The sequence below is a fragment of the Stomoxys calcitrans genome, chromosome 3 (genome assembly GCF_963082655.1).
Source record: "Stomoxys calcitrans chromosome 3, idStoCalc2.1, whole genome shotgun sequence".
Classification (NCBI taxonomy): Eukaryota; Metazoa; Arthropoda; class Insecta; order Diptera; family Muscidae; genus Stomoxys; species Stomoxys calcitrans.
The window spans coordinates 58,579,111-58,599,321 of record NC_081554.1 but is presented as its reverse complement, the minus strand read 5'-3'; the positions used below and the strand labels follow the sequence as shown (position 1 = coordinate 58,599,321).

At 38.9% G+C, this 20,211-nt stretch overlaps 1 long non-coding RNA gene across 1 annotated transcript in view; it reads right to left on the bottom strand.

Annotated features, from left to right (window-relative positions):
• Window positions 1-19,447, bottom strand: part of LOC131995852 (uncharacterized) — a 41,107-nt gene extending 21,660 nt beyond the window's left edge. Inside the window, exons 1-2 of the long non-coding RNA XR_009397651.1 lie at window positions 19,323-19,447; window positions 991-1,150 (exon numbers count right to left, since the gene is read on the bottom strand). This is a non-coding gene — a long non-coding RNA (uncharacterized LOC131995852). The remainder of the gene's footprint in view (window positions 1-990; window positions 1,151-19,322) is intronic.
• Between the last annotated feature and the right edge of the window lie 764 nt (window positions 19,448-20,211).

Here is a 20,211-nt window from a genome sequence, read left to right as displayed (position 1 = left end):
GACGTGATGTTTGATCTTTTCAATTGCAAACCTACGGCTGTCCTCATCACAGTTTCATTTGATGGCTTTTCCTTTCCTTGAATTATATACCCCTCATAGATTTGACTTGGTTGCGAAGATGTGTTGTTATTGTTTTGAACGTTGAATTTTTATTTAAATTTGTTTTTTTTGAAAAAAACTGCGCTATACTGCAATGCTGATTGAATCAAATTTGCAAATTATTGTAGCTGCCGTCTGCCATCATAATCATCATTGTAATGGGGAACAAACAGAACATGTCTAATCGTTTTGTTTCACAACAGTATTTCACTTTCTAAGACGCAGAAAGCAACAGTGAATTGTATGTTTATAAGGAAAGAGACAGTGGTTTACGGAGGCAGTAGGATTAAGGCAATCGTGCCTTATACAACAATGATACCGAAATGTAATTCCCCTGGCAAAAAATTTATTTAAACATATCACGTTTCGAGTAGGAGGGAGCTTTGACCAGACTTGACAGTTGATAGTTCAAGAGTTCTCTTCTCAGATATCCACTTGAGGTTTACACGTGTGGCTTCAATTCTGACATCTCTGTAATGACGTCAAAAAGTTGTTGGTTTTGGGGATTACTAGAATTTCTCTTGCTTGGTATGTTACGAACAAGTTTTGAGGTATGAGCAGCATCACAATGTAAATATTTTGAGGTTTTTTGTCTCATTTTGGACCACTGTGCCGCCATAAACTGTATTTCATTGATAGAGACCACCAAGCATCGAAATAAAATGCACTCACATTTGTGCTATTCTTTAATAAAAACAACATTAAAATTTGCATAATTGCCACTAGAAAAGTGGAATAAACAAAACAACCACTTCTAAGACGTATTTGCTGTTAGAAAACAAAAATATTTTTGATATCCAATATCCCCAACTAGTCGACGAACTTAGCTTGAAAACGAAAAAAAAAAAAACATTTCCACTATAAAAACAAAAACGCCATAGTTCAACTTACCGGCGTCCGTCACCATTCATTGTTTTAAATGGCATTTTGTTTTGATAGTGCCGTTTTGGTGTTGTTTATACAATTTTTTCGTTGTTTTTAATCATACGAGTCGTTACAAAAAATTCACTTCCACAAACATTCAAATACCATGGCTTCTCGTTGACGTCAACTGTGGAAAAATTTTAAAAAGAATTCAATAAAATAGGTGGAAATACAAGCACATTCTAGTCTGCAGTTATAAACAGCATATTAATGTGCCAATGGTAGGGGTAGGTGTATTACTCATACCATGTCTGATAGGGTTATAATGGTAAAAACTTAATTCAGCCCCGCTGAATTAGGTTTTCTTTAAGAAACCTTCAATTCAACCCGGCTGAATTAGGTTTTCTTTAGGAAACCTTCAATTCAGCCCGGCTGAATTAGGATTTCCCATAGGAAAACTTCAATTCAGCCCGGCTGAATTAGGTTTTCTATAGGAAAACTTCAATTCAGCCCGGCTGAATTAGGTTTTCTATAGGAAAACTTCAATTCAGCCCGGCTGAATTAGGTTTTCTATAGGAAAACTTCAATTCAGCCCGGCTGAATTAGGTTTTCTATAGGAAAACTTCAATTCAGCCCGGCTGAATTAGGTTTTCTATAGGAAAACTTCAATTCAGCCCGGCTGAATTAGGTTTTCTATAGGAAAACTTCAATTCAGCCCGGCTGAATTAGGTTTTCTATAGGAAAACTTCAATTCAGCCCGGCTGAATTAGGTTTTCTATAGGAAAACTTCAATTCAGCCCGGCTGAATTAGGTTTTCTATAGGAAAACTTCAATTCAGCCCGGCTGAATTAGGTTTTCTATAGGAAAACTTCAATTCAGCCCGGCTGAATTAGGTTTTCTATAGGAAACCTTCAATTCAGCCCGGCTGAATTAGGTTTTCTATAGGAAAACTTCAATTCAGCCCGGCTGAATTAGGTTTTCTATAGGAAAACTTCAATTCAGCCCGGCTGAATTAGGTTTTCCCATAGGAAAACTTAAATTCAGCCTGGCTGAATTAGGTTTTCCCATAGGAAAACTTAAATTCAGCCTGGCTGAATTAGGTTTTCCCATAAGAAAACTTAAATTCAGCCTGGCTGAATTAGGTTTTCCCATAGGAAAACTTAAATTCAGCCTGGCTGAATTAGGTTTTCCCATAGGAAAACTTAAATTCAGCCTGGCTGAATTAGGTTTTCCCATAGGAAAACTTAAATTCAGCCTAGATGAATTAGGTTTTCTATAGGAAAACTTCAATTCAGCCCGGCTGAATTAGGTTTTCTATAGGAAAACTTCAATTCAGCCCGGCTGAATTAGGTTTTCTATAGGAAAACTTCAATTCAGCCCGGCTGAATTAGGTTTTCTATAGGAAAACTTCAATTCAGCCCGGCTGAATTAGGTTTTCTATAGAAAAACTTCAATTCAGCCCGGCTGAATTAGGTTTTCTATACGAAAACTTCAATTCAGCCCGGCTGAATTAGGTTTTCTATAGGAAAACTTCAATTCAGCCCGGCTGAATTAGGTTTTCTATAGGAAAACTTCAATTCAGCCCGGCTGAATTAGGTTTTCTATAGGAAAACTTCAATTCAGCCCGGCTGTATTAGGTTTTCTATAGGAAAACTTCAATTCAGCCGGGCTGAATTAGGTTTTCTATAGGAAAACTTCAATTCAGCCTGGCTGAATTAGGTTTTCCCATAGGAAAACTTCAATTCAGCCTGGCTGAATTAGGTTTTCCCATAGGAAAACTTAAATTCAGCCTGGCTGAATTAGGTTTTCCCCATAGGAAAACTTAAATTCAGCCTGGCTGAATTAGGTTTTCCCCATAGGAAAACTTAAATTCAGCCTGGCTGAATTAGGTTTTCCCCATAGGAAAACTTAAATTCAGCCTGGCTGAATTAGGTTTTCCCCATAGGAAAACTTAAATTCAGCCTGGCTGAATAAGGTTTTCCCATAGGAAAACTTAAATTCAGCCTTGCTGAATTAGGTTTTCCCATAGGAAAACTTAAATTCAGCCTGGCTGAATTAGGTTTTCCCATAGGAAAACTTAAATTCAGCCTGGCTGAATTAGGTTTTCCCATAGGAAAACTTAAATTCAGCCTGGCTGAATTAGGTTTTCCCATAGGAAAACTTAAATTCAGCCTGGCTGAATTAGGTTTTCCCATAGGAAAACTTAAATTTAGCCTGGCTGAATTAGGTTTTCCCATAGGAAAACTTAAATTCAGCCTGGCTGAATTAGGTTTTCCCATAGGAAAACTTAAATTCAGCCTGGCTAAATTAGGTTTTCCCATAGGAAAACTTAAATTCAGCCTGGCTGAATTAGGTTTTCCCATAGGAAAAATTAAATTTAGCCAGGCTGAATTAGGTTTTCTATAGGAAAACTTCAATTCAGCCCGGCTGAATTAGGTTTTCTATAGGAAACTTTAATTCAGCCTGTCTGAATTAGGATTTCCCATAGGAAAACTTAAATTCAGCCTGGCTGAATTAGGTTTTCCCATAGGAAAACTTAAATTCAGCCTGGCTGAATTAGGTTTTCCCATAGGAAAACTTAAATTCAGCCTGGCTGAATTAGGTTTTCCCTATAGGAAAACTTAAATTCAGCCTGGCTGAATTAGGTTTTCCCGATAGGAAAACTTAAATTCAGCCTGGCTGAATTAGGGTTTCCCATAGGAAAACTTAAATTCAGCCTGGCTGAATTAGGGTTTCCCATAGGAAAACTTAAATTCAGCCTGGCTGAATTAGGGTTTCCCATAGGAAAACTTAAATTTAGCCTGGCTGAATTAGGTTTTCCCATAGGAAAACTTAAATTCAGCCTGGCTGAATTAGGTTTTCCCATAGGAAAACTTAAATTCAGCATGGCTGAATTAGGTTTTCCCATAGGAAAACTTAAATTCAGCCTGGCTGAATTAGGTTTTCCCATAGGAAAACTTAAATTCAGCCTGGCTGAATTAGGTTTTCCCATAGGAAAACTTAAATTCAGCCCGGCTGAATTAGGTTTTCCCATAGGAAAACTGCAATTCAGCCCGGCTGAATTAGGTTTTCCCATAGGAAAACTGCAATTCAGCCCGGCTGAATTAGGTTTTCCCATAGGAAAACTGCAATTCAGCCCGGCTGAATTAGGTTTTCCCATAGGAAAACTGCAATTCAGCCCGGCTGAATTAGGTTTTCCCATAGGAAAACTGCAATTCAGCCCGGCTGAATTAGGTTTTCGCGATAGGAAAACTTAAATTCAGCCTGGCTGAATTAGGTTTTCCCGATAGGAAAACTTAAATTCAGCCTGGCTGAATTAGGTTTTCCCGATAGGAAAACTTAAATTCAGCCTGGCTGAATTAGGTTTTCCCGATAGGAAAACTTAAATTCAGCCTGGCTGAATTAGGTTTTCCCGATAGGAAAACTTAAATTCAGCCTGGCTGAATTAGGTTTTCCCGATAGGAAAACTTAAATTCAGCCTGGCTGAATTAGGTTTTCCCGATAGGAAAACTTAAATTCAGCCTGGCTGAATTAGGTTTTCCCGATAGGAAAACTTAAATTCAGCCTGGCTGAATTAGGTTTTCCCGATAGGAAAACTTAAATTCAGCCTGGCTGAATTAGGTTTTCCCGATAGGAAAACTTAAATTCAGCCTGGCTGAATTAGGTTTTCCCGATAGGAAAACTTAAATTCAGCCTGGCTGAATTAGGTTTTCCCGATAGGAAAACTTAAATTCAGCCTGGCTGAATTAGGTTTTCCCGATAGGAAAACTTAAATTCAGCCTGGCTGAATTAGGTTTTCCCGATAGGAAAACTGAAATTCAGGAAAACTTAAATTCAGCCTGGCTGAATTAGGTTTTCCCCATAGGAAAACTTAAATTCAGCCTGGCTGAATTAGGTTTCCCTTATTACGTAAGCAGAATTAAGGTTTTCCTAGAAAAACCTTAGTCGGCCCCGTGAAGAAGTGTTTCTCATCGGTTTTCCCATTTCTTGGAAAACTGAAAATAACACTTTTTGACCTCCCACTGCGTAAAAACTGCGTGTCTTTCATACTTTAAGCACATGTGTTTATGGCCTTATGGTGGATACGGCCAAAACATATTCGGACAATTTGGTAGAGAACCCCCTCAAAGCATTTAGCAGAAACATACAATACAATACATATCATTCATAGAAATTGCTCTTGTGAGCGTGTGAGCGAATTGTTTGCACGCCTTCTCTCAATAAATTTTAATTAGCACTCTTGCTCTCTTGGCCCCTCTTAAATGTACTGTTGCTTTAAAAGTTCATTCCTTTTCTCATACCTAGACTGATCATGTTGGCTGATAGCAGGCTATTACATGGTATGGGCTGCAAAAAGTGTAGGGGGGTAGGGGGTTTGAAGTGTGTAAAGTTAAGCGATGAAGAGGGCGTCTCATACATTGTTATTTGTTTTTGTTCTAAACCAAACACCAAAATAAAGTGCCACACAGCAACATGTCAAATTTTTATGTCTACGACGCCATTCGCAAATCGTGGTGTCAAAGTGGGGGCGTTTGGCATGCTCTTGACGCAGTCATGTTGGGCATGGTGTAAATAAATATTTTATCGACGCGTGTGGGGAATATTTTGATGATCGTCGCACTTACTAGATATCGACATACATACATACCAATCACATACATACACACATACATACACATGTATTTGCCAAACAAATTATGTTCCCATGGCACTGCCTCTAGGTACGTTGTCTTTACGCTAATGCATACTAATTTATCGATAACACAAAATGTTTAAAATTCTCAACGCACTTTTGCATGTATGTTGGCATGTTATTAAACTTTTATAGTTCCATTATAAGAATGTGATCATTTTTCTTTGGCAAGTTAGCAGGAAGTACAGTGGTGAGTCCTTGAAAAGAAACCGCTACATTAAAAACGGCAACAAATCACAAGTATTTTGTATTCACCGCAGTCTAGAGATACTTTTGTTCAAAGTCTGTAAGATAGGGAGGAAATTACCGCTGCCGATCCCAGCTGTGGGAGGAATGTTTCAAAAGTGACTGAACCAGGTATATGTAGATAACCGTAGAATCGGGAAAACTTCTTTCGCAGTGAGTGGGAACATTTTTATACCCACCACCATAGGATAGGGGGTATATTCATTTAGACATTCCGTTTGCAACACATCGAAATATCCATTTCAGACCCTACAAAGTATACAAATTTCTGATCGTCGTCGGGGGTGGGGTGGCCAACCAGACACTTGGCCCTTAAATTAAATATAAGCTTCGTGCTCTACTTTCAATTACATTTTATGTAAGCCCCATATTGGCATGATCGGTTACTCAGTTCTGCTTGAGGGCAGGTTGGACCCCAGGGTCTTTGTCCCGAAATTGTGTATCAATTTCCACCCTAAATATCTTTTATATAAACGAAGGTGTTTTGGGGAGGGCCAGCTCCCCAACCACATGGCTCTTTAATTGGATATCAAATTCGCTTTTTTCTCTCAAGCACCTTTCGTTTGAGCTCAAAATTGTCGTGATTGGTCTATATATCCATTTGGCGGGTTTTGGTCGGCCCCCGGGGCACCTGACCCCTTAGTGACTGTAAGAGTGCAAAAAATTTTCGAACGAATCGCATTACAAATCTGCAAGATCTGAGTAATGAGAAGGGCTTTTTAGGGGTGGGATGGCACCTCAGATATTTCGACTCAAATATGGATATCAAATTCTTGCTGCACTTCCAAATACCTTTAATTTGAAACCCCATATTGCAATGGTCGATAAATATGAACCGGTACTTTGCCCTGAAAATATATATCAAATTCGTTCTTTTCTCCCAATAACGTTGATTTGAGCTCCATATTGCCATAATAGGAAATGAAGTTCAATTTAGGGGGTGCTTTAGGGCGGACGCTTGGCTCCAAAATTGGATTTCAAATTCGATTTCTACTCTCAAATACCTTTCATTTGAGTCTCATATTGTCATAATGGGTCAATGAACCTATTTGACGTATTTTTAGGAGGAAAAGCGCCACCTAGACTTGAAGGCAAACTTTAATATTATATTCGTAATCTACTCCCAAATACCTTTCATATGAGTCCCAGCAATGGTCGGCTAATATGCCCATTTAGGGGTACTTGGGGGTGGGGCGACCACCCATTACTTGGACCTAATTTATTATACCATATTTGTAATCTGCTGTCTCGTATTGACATGAACTTCGAATATATATGTTTAGAGAAGTGTTGGGGTTGGGGAGGCCCGCTGGGTACTTGCAACCACATTTTTATACGATATTCGTTTTCTAGTCTCCAATACCTTTGATTTGATACCCCTACTGTGCCCATCGGACCAATTTTGATTATGGGTGGCGTTGTAGGGGTAAGGGGGAGGGTCCGCCCCCATCCGATATATAAAATTATAAATCGCTTGAGCAGAGTCCCATATAGTCATAATGGATCTAAAGCCCATTTGGGGGGCCGGATGACCCCCTATACTTCTATCTAATTTTTTATGCCAGATTCGAAATCTACTTCCGAATACCTTTCATTTGAGCCCCATATATTGACATGAACGTCCAATATGACTGTTTGGGGGAGTTTTAGGATTGGGGCGGCCCGATGGGTACTTAAACTCAAATCTAAATATCATTTTCGCATTCTACTCTCCAATACATTTCATTTGATCCGATCTACTTTTGATTTTGGGTGGTGTTTTAGGGGTAACAGGGGAGGGTCCCCCCCGTTCAAATATCAATAAATTATAAAGCCTATTCCTCCTTCCTTACCATATTCGTAATCTACTCTGGAATACCTTTCATTTGAGTCCCATATTGTCAAATTAACCTATTTCAAGGGGTTTTGGGGCTGGGGCGCTTCCTGGTACCTGGACCCAACTTTTATTATGCGATTCGTACTCTACTCTACTTGAATACCTATCATTTGAATCCCATATTGTCCCGATCGCTCCACTTTTATTTTTGGGTAGTACTTTCGGGGTAAGGGGGAAGGTCTGTCCCCTATGTTTCCTTCCAGACCAACTTACACAATCTGTGAAAATTTCAAGGTAATCGGTTCAGACGTTTTTGGGTCTATACAGAACAAACAAACACAAATTGATTTTTATATATAAGACTAACTGGAGCCCTATTCAGTCACGTCAGGAAATAAGTCCTGTTTGGGGGTGATGGTACGGCCTTTCAGATATTTCGCGCCATTGTGGATATTATATTGGTGCTCTTCTCCCAAATACCCTTCATGGGAGCCGTATATTGCTATGGTCGGTAAATATGTCCGGTATGGGGAAGTTTTTGAGAGTGAGGCGGATCCCCATATATCAAATTCGTGCTCTGGTCTCAAATACGTTTTATTTATGTCAAATATTGTCATTATTGGTTTATATTCCATTTGGCTGGTGGCTTCGGAGGTAGGGCGGTCCCCTAGATATACCACCCATCCCCGAGATCTGGGGTTTTTGGAAAAGGGTAAGGGGAGGGTCCGCCCATTAAAGTTTGAATGTTAGATCTACTTCATTCTCTTTGCCCTCTGACACGACCTTTGGCGTTGCATTTATTGGGGGGAGAGGGTCGGTCCCCCCGACGCTAAGAACCAAACGACAATTAATTTGAGTCTTTTATTGTCGCGATGTACCGTCCTGCGGAACGGTAGTACGTGAGCCAGATACTTAAATCCTTACACCAACATTAGATTCGAAATATACTGTCATAGACCTTTCTTTTAATTGACATATTATCCCGATCGAACTACATGTCCTATTGAAGGCAGGCCCAGACTCTGTCCTAATTGTGCATACCAGATTCGTAGTCAAGTCCCAAAGACCTTTCATTCGATACCCATTTTGTGACGTTGGACATTTATGCCAATTTTGCGGGGTGGGGAGGCGCCTCAGACACCAAGGAATACATTTTTATATCAGGACTCCAGCTTTAAATTGCTTTCATATGGATATATGTTCTCAATCGGTAAATTTGTCCTGGTGAGGGGATACCCATATTATTCAAAGCGGTTAAAGTGTCCTGTTCGGTGGTGTTTTTGGGGGTAGGAGCCCCCCGACGCTTAGGGTAACATTTTAATGCCAAGTTCGTACTCTACTCTCAAATACCTTTCATTTGATACTCATATTACCCAAAGTGGTGAAAGTTTCCTTTTGGGGCTTTTTTGGGCGTGGGGGAACTCCCGAAAATTAAGAGTGAAATGTGTATATCAACTTCGTACTCTACTCTTAAATACTTTTCATTTGATACCCATATTGTCCCAATCGGTGCACATGTCCGTTCGGGTGAGTTTTGGGATGGGGCGTCCCCCCAGATTATTTGACTCTAAAATTTTTTACCAATTTCGCGTTTTTGAGGAACCATAAGGTGGCATACAAAATTTCGCTTAAATCGTTGCATGCATAAATAAAATGTTTTTTAAACAATTTGAATGCGTAATAACCTGTTCAAATACTCGAAAGCGTTTTTCATTTTTCATTTTTCATTTTCAAATGCAAATATTGGGTTGCCCAAAAAGTAGTTGCGGATTTTTCATATAGTCGGCGTTGACAAATTTTTCACAGCTTGTGACTCTGTAATTGCATTCTTTCTTCTGTCAGTTATCAGCTGTTACTTTTAGCTTGCTTTAGAAAAAAAGTGTAAAAAAAGTATATTTGATTAAAGTTCATTCTAAGTTTTATTAAAAATGCATTTACTTTCTTTTAAAAAATCCGCAATTACTTTTTGGGCAACCAATAGGACAAATTCTAAGGACATTCTACATCAAAAAACATCACAGTCTCTTGTGTGGAAAACGATGCCGATTTGGTGTATTCATGTGAAAACCACTTCTGGGAATCAATGGATATGAAATCTTTTGCTAAATACAAAGAATTGAGGTTGGTCACGGTGTTTTAATGATTTTTTTTTGTTCATTAGGTGGTGGAATAGTCAATAACGGTCTGGTACTAAAAGCAATAATGGTCTGGTGCTAAAAACAATAACAGATTGGTATTAAAACTAATACCAGTTCGGTAATAAGGCTAGTACCAAACCGTACTTGATCATTTTGTATTTCATCCATACCAGCCGGTATTGTTTTTGTACGGTGTTGCTTTACTATCAATACCGTATGGTATTGAAATGAGCATGTTTGGTATCAACTTTTCTCAGGGTGCATAAAAGCTGCATTTATTACCCGATTTCGCTGGAATTTGACACAGTGACTTGTATTACGGTCCAAACCATCTAGTATTGTTTTTGTACCATACGGTGTTGCTTTACTATGAATACCGTATGGTATTGAAATGAGCATGTTTGGTATCAACTTTTCTCAGGGTGCATAAAAGCTGCATTTATTACCCGATTTCGCTGGAATTTGACACAGTGACTTGTATTACGGTACTTATCATTTTATGTTTCATCCATACCATCCAGTATTGTTTTTGTACCATACGGTGTTGCTTTACTATCAATACCGTATGGTATTGAAATGAGCATGTTTGGTAGCAAATTTTCTCAGGGTGCATAAAAGCTGCATTTATTACCCGATTTCGCCGGAATTTGACATAGTGACTTGTCTTACGCCTCCCATCATCCGACCATCATCCGACAATATTTAGATATAGCTGCCATATAGAGCGATCTTCCAATTTAGGATGTTAATCCCATAAAAAGCGGGACCTGAATGAAATATGATCCATAACAGCCCCCATTTGCATAATATTATGGATATGGTAGTGGAGTTGTTGGAGGCCACCGTACCGCAGAAGTTAGCATGTCCGCCTATGGTGCTGAACGCCTGGGTTCGAATACTGGCGAGGCCATGAGAAAAAAATTTCAGCGGTGGTGTTCCCCTCCTAATGCTGACAATATTTGTGAGGTACTATGCCATCTAAAACTTCTCTCCAAAGAGGTGTCGCACTACGGCACGCCGTTCGGACTCGGCTATAAAAAGCAGGTCCCTTATCATTGAGCTTAAAACTTGAATCGGACTGCACTCATTGATATGTGAGAAGTTTTCCCCTGTTCCTTAGTGGAATGTTCATGGGCAAAATTTGCATTTGCAGTAGAGTTGTTATAAAATAGGATGGTTAATTTATCCATGGTGGTGGGTATACTAAGTTCGGCAAGGCCGAACTTAACACCTTTGTACTTGTTTGTATATCAAAAGTAGATAATATCCGTAAAGATGGAAAAATGTAACAATACTTTTATTTGAAAATGTTTGAACTTTGAGCTTTAAAATAGACTGATCCTCCACTTACAGCCATAGTATATTAAATGGCAAAAGTAACAGGGTGCCGTGGTTTACCAAAAATCAAGACACATCTATTGGTTGCCCAAAAAGTAATTGCGGATTTTTTAAAAGAAAGTAAATGCATTTTTAATAAAACTTAGAATGAACTTTAATCAAATATACTTTTTTACACTTTTTTTCTAAAGCACGCTAAAAGTAACAGCTGATAACTGACAGAAAAAAGAATGCAATTACAGAGTCACAAGCTGTGAAAAATTTTGTCAACGCCGACTATATGAAAAATACGCAATTACTTTTTGGGCAACCCAATATTATTATATCAAAATGTTATATATAAGCCTTTCGTTCCTTCATTTCCTCTTCATTTCGATAGATCAATTGCTCTTATGCCATTTATATACTCATTACACAATATTGTCCAGCCAATTATGCCCACACAATAGGTCAAGGTTAGAGAACAAAAGCTGCTCATCAGCAGCAATTAAATCACTTAATTAAAATTTATCCACAGCGTCGTCACATGGTTTAGAATAGAAGAAAAACGCAATATAGCACAAAATATAAAAAAAATCAAAAAACAAAAATATTAAAAAAAAAATTCAAAAGCTTTGGAAAAAAACAAAATATTTCTCTCAAGAGAAAAAAAAAAAAATAACACGCATTAATTGCAATTTAAAATTAACCAAAGTTCAAAAAGGGGGTGTGTGTTATTAGCAAAGACAAAATCTGGTAACTGTTTGTTATTGTGCCTACACTGCAAAAAAAAAAAAAAAACAAACAACAAAATAAAAAAAAGCTAACAACCAAAAACGCATTAAGTTCGTCCGTACTGAACTTTGGATACTCCCACCTCGGATATATGTACTAGGGTACATATACCCCCACCCCCACCCCCACCACGGATATATGTACTAGGGTAGAGCGAATGGCACATTTTAAGGGGCTCTTCGCGTTTCTGATTCTTGGGATTGTACTGCGTAAAAAAATCCACTAGACCATATGTCTACGATGAAAATCGAGCCTCCAGATTTTGACTTGCAGTTTTTTTCTAAATTTTGTTTTTACGTTTTTACGACATTTTGGCCTATAATAGCCAAACATTTGAAATTCGCTATCCGATACTAAGAAAATAAAGGGTGATTTTTTTGAGGTTAGGATTTTCATGCATTAGTATTTGACAGATCACGTGGGATTTCAGACATGGTGTCAAAGAGAAAGATGCTCAGTATGCTTTGACATTTCATCATGAATAGACTTACTAACGAGCAACGCTTGCAAATCATTGAATTTTATTACCAAAATCAGTGTTCGGTTCGAAATGTGTTCATTCACCGTAACGTTGCGTCCAACAGCATCTTTGAAAAAATACGGTCCAATGATTCCACCAGCGTACAAACCACACCAAACAGTGCATTTTTCGGGATGCATGGGCAGTTATTGAACGGCTTCTGGTTGCTCTTCACTCCAAATGCGGCAATTTTGCTTATTTACGTAGCCATTCAACCAGAAATGAGCCTCATCGCTGAACAAAATTTGTCGATAAAAAAGCGGATTTTCTGCCAACTTTTCTAGGGCCCATTCACTGAAAATGATTTGCAAGCGTTGCTCGTTAGTAAGTCTATTCATGATGAAATGTCAAAGCATACTGAGCATCTTTCTCTTTGACACCATGTCTAAAATCCCACGTGATCTGTCAAATACTAATGCATGAAAATCCTAACCTCAAAAAAATCACCCTTTAGTTAAGAAATCTCTTAGTTTGTATCTCAAAGTGGAGGGTTTATTCCGTAAACGTTTTTCTCTGACATCTTTTGTTTTTATACCCTACACCACTGCTGTGGTATAGGGTTTTATAACTTGGTGAATTTGTTTGTAACACCCAGAAGGAAGAGAGATAGACCCATTGATAAATATACCGATCAACTGAGAATCACTTTCTGATTCGATTTAGCTATGTCCGTCTGTCGCAATTTTCATCCGATCGTCCTCAAATTTGGTACAGGCATGTTTTTTGGCCAAGAGACGAAGCCTATTGAAATTGGAAAAAATCAGTTCAGATTTGTATATATATATATACGTTCTTCCGATTTGCAGTAGTAATGCCGATTCTCTCAAACTTTATCAGGAAGGATTTTCTAGAAATCGGTTCAGATTTAGATATAGCTTGCATATAAACATATCGCCCGATTTCAACTTTTAGAGTCACAGCAAGCGCATTTGTTGACCAATGTTACCAAAATTTTGCACACCGCTTTCTCGGCAACTACCACAATATCTGAGAAGTTTGGTCGAAACCGGTTTAGATTTAGATATAGATCCCATATATGTGTTTGTCCCGGTTTTGTTACTGGTGAATTTCATGGAAATCGGTTCAGATATAGATATAGCTCTCATAAATATGTTCGTCAGATTTTGGGTAATTTGCAATGATGAGAACTACTATGAGAAACAAAGGAATTGTAAAAACGGACCCACCCCCCAACGTTGACGACCCACGCAAACGAAAAAAGGACCATGATTTGCGGATCTGCTCATGCAATGTCCTCACTCCTTATAGAGAAGGTGCATATGACCGCGGCCCCGCCCATGATATTAAAATCGTTCTGAGAGATTTTAATGCCAAGATAGGGAAGGAAGACATTCTTGGTCCAACAGTCGGAAAGTTTAGGCTCCACAAGATAACGTCCAGTATTGGGTTGAGGCTGATAGATTTCGCCGCGGCAAAAAACATGGATTTCAACATTAAAATATTCACAAAGCCACATGACTGTCGCCCGATCAAAACACGAGGCACCAAATGGATCACGTTGTGATAGATGAAAGGTATTCATCCAGCGTGTTCAGATCACTACCTTGTTGCAGCAAAGGTTCGCACCCGTTTGAACATGGCGAGGAAAGTACGATCTGACACTGCACGGAAGGTGGACATTGAAAAGCTGCAAACACAACAAATGGCAGCGGCATACTCCACTCGACTGACGCAACTGCTTGATGAAAGCACTCCTAGTTCCGATGATATAATGGCTCTGTGGCAAACTATTGTCCACCCCATGGAAAATACCGCGAAATCCGTACTTGGGTATCGGAAGCCTCCCCCAAGAAACCAATGGTACGACCAAGAGTGTTGAGATGCTACTGCAATCGGTAGCAACGCGCCAGATGAACGACAGAAATCGGGAGAAAGGCCGGAAAGGCTGACTCCTTGAGATGTACAGGAGTCAGAAGGAAATCCAGAAAGTTTACCAAAGAATTAAACATTAAACCGATGGCTTTGGTGCAGGCACATCCTCCTGCAGAGACAAAGAAGGAAATCTGGTAGCCGACACAGATAACATGCTGAGGATATGGAAAGAACATTTTATCCAACAGCTAGTGTCCGACGTTGGCGGCGAAGAGAATACCGCAGAACCAATCTATGATGATGATATAGAATGTTTACCTCCTAGTCAGAAGTAGCAGTGACCCGATTAAATAACAAAAAGGCAGCAGGAGCCGACGGCTTACCCGCTGAACTATTTAAGACCGGAGGCGTCACGCTGATAAGGCGTATGCATCAGCTTATCTGCGCTATCTAGCTAGAAGAACGCATACCCGATGATTGGAACCTCACCATACTATGCCCCGTACACAAGAAAGGAGACAAGACGGAATGTGCCAACTACAGAGGAATAAGTCTCCTCCCCATCGCATACAAGATACTCTCGAGCATACTGTGTAAAAGATTAAAACCTAAAGTCAATGAAATAATTGTGCCCTATCAATGCGGCTTTGGACCTGGTAAATCCACCCTATACCAGATGTTCACACTGCGCCCAATCCTGGAAAAAAAAACCCGAGAAGGACAAATCAACACCTACCATCTCTTTGTTGACCACAAAGCCGCCTTCGTTACCCCTTTACGTTCAAAGATAGTTCAAGCTATTGCTGAGTTTGGTATCCCTGCAACATTAATAAGACTCTGCAGAATGACACTTGCTGATACGCGTTCCTCAGTAAGAATAGGAAAGAATCTCTCCGAACCATTCAATACCAAACGAGGTTTCAGACAAGGAGACTGCCTATCGTGTGATCTCTTTAATATCCTGCTGGAAAAGATTATACGAGATTAAGATGTGAATAGATATGGCACACTAATCACAAGAGAACACATGCTACTCGCCTATGCCGACGACATAGACGTCATAGGTCGGTCACCGGAAGTAGGAACTGCAGCCTTTGAAAGAATCGAAAGAGAGTGAGTGAAAATGGGTCTGGCAGTAAATGGAGATAAGATGTACAACCAAGCAGATAAAGAAAGTTGGGAACCACAACTTTGAGAATGTCAGTAACTTCATCTACCTCAGCACCACCGTAACCGAAACGAATGACACCAGTTTTGAGATAAAGCGAAGAATAATACAGGCAAACAGATGCTAATTAGGATTGAGTAAGCAGTTTGGAAACAAGGCCACCCCTCGACAGACGAAGATTACACTATACAAAACTTTGGTACTACCCATGTTGTTATATGGTGCGGAAGCATGGGTACTTGTGATATAAGACGAGGCAGTGCTTGGAGTATTTGAGAGAAAGAGTCTTCGTAAAATATATGGACCAGTTTGCGTTAATGGAGAATATAGGCAACTTACTAATCACGAACTGTATGAGCTGTATGACGATGATAACATAGTTACACGCATCAAAATTCAACGCCTGCATTGGCTAGGTCATGTTATCAGAATGGATGAATAAGCTCCAGCAAAGAAGTCTTTTGAACGCAAACACGGTGGTACACGCAAACCGGGAAGACCAAAAGCCCGATGGAAAGATCAAGTGTAGGAAGACATCTAGAAACTTGGTGTCGGAGATTTTAGAACACCCTAAATCTAGAGCTGGTAAACTATAGATAATCGCAACAATCGATATTTCTAATAATAAATATCGATAGTATCGATACTATCGTTAATTTCTCATCACCTATATTTCAAACGAAAATGAGAAGTAAAAATCAGAAGATCTATTTATATAGAAGTAATATCAAGACACTGGTCGAATAAAACCAAATTTAATAAAAGTCAGTTTTAAGTCATGAGAGAAATCATTGTACAAAACTTTAGCCCAATCGGATGAAAATTGCGCCCTCTATAGGCGTATAGTGTCTTATATGATACATTCAGTATAGAATCGCTAAATTTTGTTAAATTTTGCAAAAAATTGAACTCTGCCGATATTATCGATAGGAAAAATATCAATCGATAGTCAGAAAAAAAAATAAATTATCGATAGTGCCATCGCTATTTTGCTAGCTCTACCTAAATCGGCAGATCAACTAATATGGCAGCTCTACACAAACATAGTCCGACTTGGCCCGTTCAAGAACTTATCCTGCGAATGAACAAAAAACCAATCTGTGGCAAATTTCAGCTCAATAACGATATTTTTGAACGCTCTGGTGTGATTACAACTGGCAGAAGGCCATACAGACAGACACACCAACACTGTTAAATCGTAAAAATACTTTATGGGGTCGGAATTAGATATTTAGTTATGTTGCAAACAGAATGACTAAATGAATATACCCCCCTATACTATAGTATTGAGTATAAACAAGTAAAAGCGTGATAAGTTCGGCCGGACCGAATCTTATATACCCTCCACCATGGATCGCATTTGTCGAGTTCTTTTCCCGGCATTCTTAGGCAAAAAAGCATAAAAGAAAAAGATTTGCTTTGCTGCTAGAGCGATATCACGATATGGTCCGGAACAGATAACAATTCAATTATATGTTGGAGACCTGCGTAAAAATTCAGCCAATTCAAATAAGAATTTGGGGCTCAAGAAGTAAAATAGAGAAATCGATTAATATGGGAGCTGTATCAGGCTATAGACCGATTCAGACCATAGTAAACACGTACGTTGATGGTCATGAGAGTATCTGTCGTACAAAATTTCAGGCACATCGGATAGTAATTGCGACCTTTAGAGGCTCAAGAAGTCAAGATCCCAGATCGGTTTATATGGCAGCTATAGCAGGTTATGAACCGATTTGAACCTTATTCGGCACAGTTGTTGAAAGTCATGATAAAATACTTATTGCAAAATTTCATCCAAATTGAATAAGAATTGCGCCCTCTAGAAGCTCAAGAAGTCAAGTCCCCAGATCGGTTTATATGACAGATATATCAGGTTATGGACTGATTTGAACCATACTTGGCACAGTTGTTGGAAGTCATAGCGAAACACGTCGTGCAAAATTTCATTCCAATCGGATAAGAATTGCGCCCTCTAGAGGCTCAAGAAATCAAGACCCAAGATCGGTTTATATGACAGCTATGTCAGGTTATGGACCGATTTGAACCATACTTGGCACAGTTGTTGGAAGTCATAGCGAAACACGACGTGCAAAATTTCATTCCAATCGGATAAGAATTGCGCCCTCTAGAGGCTCAAGAAGTCAAGTCCCCAGATCGGTTTATATGACAGATATATAAGGTTATAAACCGATTTGAACCATACTTGGCACAGTTGTTGGAAGTCATAGCGAAACACGTCGTGCAAAATTTCATTCCAATCGGATAAGAATTGCGCCCTCTAGAGGCTTAAGAAGTCAAGACCCAAGATCGGTTTATAGGGCAGCTATATCAGGTTATGAACCGATTTGAACCATACTTGGCACAGTTGTTGGAAGTCATAGCGAAACACGTCGTGCAAAATTTCATTCCAATCGGATAAGAATTGCGCCCTCTAGAGGCTTAAGAAGTCAAGACCCAAGATCGGTTTATAGGGCACCTATATCAGGTTATGGACCGATTACAACCATACTTGGCATAGTTATTGGATATCATAACAAAACACGTCGTGCAAAATTTCATTCCAATCGGATAAGAATTGCGCCCTCTTGAGGCTCAAGAAGTCAAGACCCAAGATCGGTTTATATGACAGCTATATCAGGTTATGGACCGATTTGAACCATACTTAGTACAGTTATTGGAAGTCATAGCGAAACATGTCTTGCATAATTTCAGCCTAACCGGATTAGAATTGCGCCCTCTAGAGGCTCAAGAATTCAAGACCCAAGATCGGTTTATAGGGCAGCTATATCAGGTTATGGACCGATTTGAACCATACTTGGCACAGTTGTTGGAAGTCATAGCGAAACACTTCGTGCAAAATTTCATCCAAATTGAATAAGAATCGCGCCCTCTAGAAGCTCAAGAAGTCAAATCCCCAAATCGGTTTATATGACAGCTATATGATAGGTTATGAACCGATTTGAACCATACTTGGCACAGTTGTTGGAAGTCATAGCGAAACACGTCGTGCTAAATTTCATTCCAATCGAATAAGAATTGCGCCCTCTAGAGGCTCAAGAAGTCAAGACCCAAGATCGGTTTATATGACAGCTATATCAGGTTATGGACCGATTTGAACCATACTTGGTACAGTTATCGGAAGTCATAGCGAAACATGTCTTGCATAATTTCAGCCTAACCGGATTGGAATTGCGCCCTCTAGAGGCTCAAGAAGTAAAGACCCAAGATCGGTTTATAGGGCAGCTATATCATAACCTGGACCGATATGACCCATTTACAATCCCAACCGACCTACACTAATAAGAAGTATTTGTGCAAAATTTCAAGCGGCTAGCTTTACTCCTTCGAAAGTTTGTGTGCTTTCGACAGACAGACGGACGGACGGACGGACGGACAGACTATATGGGGTCTTAGACGAATATTTCGAATAGTTACAAACAGAATGACGAAATTAGTTTACCCCCATCTAATCCTCAGTGTATGACATTACGATTTTAGTTATTAATTAAATACAGCTATTAGCATATTCATGGGTGTAACTTGAGTACAACTATGCCACAACAAATAGTTGTGATTTAGAAAAGGTACCAAGTCTACAATGGAAAATTTCAACAATTATCATGGAACAGACAGTTAAAGCTCTTTATATTAAGAAGACCTATAATAGAAAAACTTGTTCCAAAACAGCTTGTAAAATAGTTTCAGTTATATGACCACAGTGGTTGCTGCGTCATCAAGCTTCCGATTTCATATCAAAACTAGACTTATACTATATTCAAAATGAAACAAAACTGTTAAAGTACAATGCATGTATGTACACCCATACTTACAAATGTACACTAAAATATGCAAAAAGAAAAAAATCCAGCGCTTCGTTTTTATTGTTATTGCATATTTTTTTTTTTTTTATAATTGTGGTTGCTGTTGTTTTTGTTGGACTAGGTTTGCGACTGGGTTGATGAATAAACAAACGATTTACGATGGTTCTTGAACTGTGGGCAAATACAACTGCCAACCGGTTAAAGCCGGTTCAGTTCATTGGATTATAAACAAACAATAAATAATTCGCATTGTTTTTGTTTTGCTTAATTTTTTTTTTGTGTATTTTGTTTTTGTTTTTGTTTTTGTTTTCTTTAAAATCATGTGTGTAAGTGCAAAAATGTATTCAACAATTATAGGTGGTTATCAAGTGTCAATACAGAATATTGTCGAGTAGGGAAACACAAAAAAAAAAAAAATTCATTGTCCAACTCATTATCGGAACTAGAATTGGAAATGGAAGCGATTATGGGGTGGGCGCATATAAGTCCACAATCAACATGTGGTTTTCTTCGATTCTGTCAAGGTTATAGCTTTTTAAAAAAAATAAGAAATTATTTAAATGTTTAATGCTTATGTTATAAGAATGAGGGCTAAATGCTACAGAGGCAATCGAAGGGAAAGGTATGCAAGAAATGGCCAATAAATAGGAACATTAAACAAGTAAAAGCGTGCGAAATTCGGCCGGGCCGAATCTTATATACCCTCCACCATGGATCGCATTTGTCGAGCTCTTGCTACGGTATCTCTTTTTAGGCAAACAAAGGATATAAGAAAAGAATTGCTATGTTATTGGAACAATGACTAGTTCGACTTAAAATATCATGACGATCAAGAATATATATTCTTCATGGGGTCTTAGACCAATATTTCGAGGAGTTACAAACAGAATGACGAAAT